Here is a 236-nt window from a genome sequence, read left to right on the forward strand (position 1 = left end):
GCTTTGGACTCACCAGATAAGGCAGAGTCAAGTGGCACGCAAGTCCTGGAACAATGACAAACAGTGGATTAATTGGTACTGGCAGCACTCGTGTTTACAGACTGAACCTTGTTGCAGGGGCTGATAACAGCCTGGATGGACATCACCAGAGTTCCCCTCATACACACACTGATGTGAGCAAATCATTTTTGTCAGGTTTGGTAAACAGGCTGACAGAATTGAAATAGTCTGTGCAC

Source organism: Sander vitreus, chromosome 18, assembly GCF_031162955.1.
Source record: "Sander vitreus isolate 19-12246 chromosome 18, sanVit1, whole genome shotgun sequence".
In the NCBI taxonomy this organism is placed as follows: Eukaryota; Metazoa; Chordata; class Actinopteri; order Perciformes; family Percidae; genus Sander; species Sander vitreus.